At 42.7% G+C, this 997-nt stretch overlaps 1 protein-coding gene across 1 annotated transcript in view; it reads right to left on the bottom strand.

Moving 5' to 3' along the window:
• LOC101847214 (F-actin-capping protein subunit alpha) overlaps positions 1–997 on the bottom strand; it is a 16,277-nt gene that overhangs the window by 666 nt on the left and 14,614 nt on the right. The gene's annotated exons all lie outside the window — the stretch shown is intronic.

The raw sequence follows: 997 nt of genomic DNA, 5'->3' as shown, positions 1-997 counted from the left end.
TGGTGAGTGTTCTCGTTAATGGTGAGTGTTCTCGTTCATGGTGAGTGTTCTCGTTATTCTCATTAATGGTGAGAGTTCTCGTTAATGGTGAGTGTTCTCGTTAATGGTGAGTGTTCTCAATGGTGAGTGTTCTCGTTAATGGTAAGTGGACTCATAAATAGACTGAGCTTGAGCAAAGATTTTTTTTTCGCTTTAGAAAGCGTTTTACGGCATTCGCAACACGATTAAGTCATATAAGTGTCCAAGTTTAGAGGTGTCACAAGAGAGTAACAAACACAATAACACCCCCAAGAAACGACAAAAACAATAGGTGGCGACACACCTCCCCTCCATAAACATTCTCTCTCAATCTCTCTGTCGTGTTTAGCCCTGCATGTTGTGTAACCTCACTGACGTCAGCCCCAATGAACTTCTAACTATCTGTCTGACGTTCTGGGCCTAAGCAACTGCTAGTGTCACATTCCCAGTCAGAGATCCCAGTCAGAGATCTCACATTCCCAGTCAGAGATCTCGCATTCACCAGACAGAGATCTCACATTCCCAGTCAGAGATCTCACATTCACCAGTCAAAGATTCACCAGTCAGAGATCTCACATTCCCAGTCAGAGATCTCACATTCACCAGTCAAAGATTCACCAGTCAGAGATCTCACATTCCCAGTCAGAGATCTCACATTACCAGTCAAAGATGTCACATTCCCAGTCAGAGATGTCACATTCACCAGTCAGAGATGTCACATTCCCAGTCAGAGATGTCACATTCACCAGTCAAAGATGTCACATTCCCAGTCAGAGATCTAACATTCACCAGTCAAAGATCTAACATTCACCAGTCAAAGATCTAACAAACATTCACCAGTCAACGATCTCACATTCACCAGTCAAAGATCTAACAAACATTCACCAGTCAAAGATCTCACATTCACCAGTCAAAGATCTCACATTCACCAGTCAAAGATCTAACTGATCTAACATTCACCAGTCAAAGATCAAAGATC

The sequence above is a fragment of the Aplysia californica genome, unplaced genomic scaffold, assembly GCF_000002075.1.
Source record: "Aplysia californica isolate F4 #8 unplaced genomic scaffold, AplCal3.0 scaffold00590, whole genome shotgun sequence".
Taxonomy (NCBI): domain Eukaryota; kingdom Metazoa; phylum Mollusca; class Gastropoda; order Aplysiida; family Aplysiidae; genus Aplysia; species Aplysia californica.
This window is presented reverse-complemented; position numbering and strand designations above follow the sequence as displayed.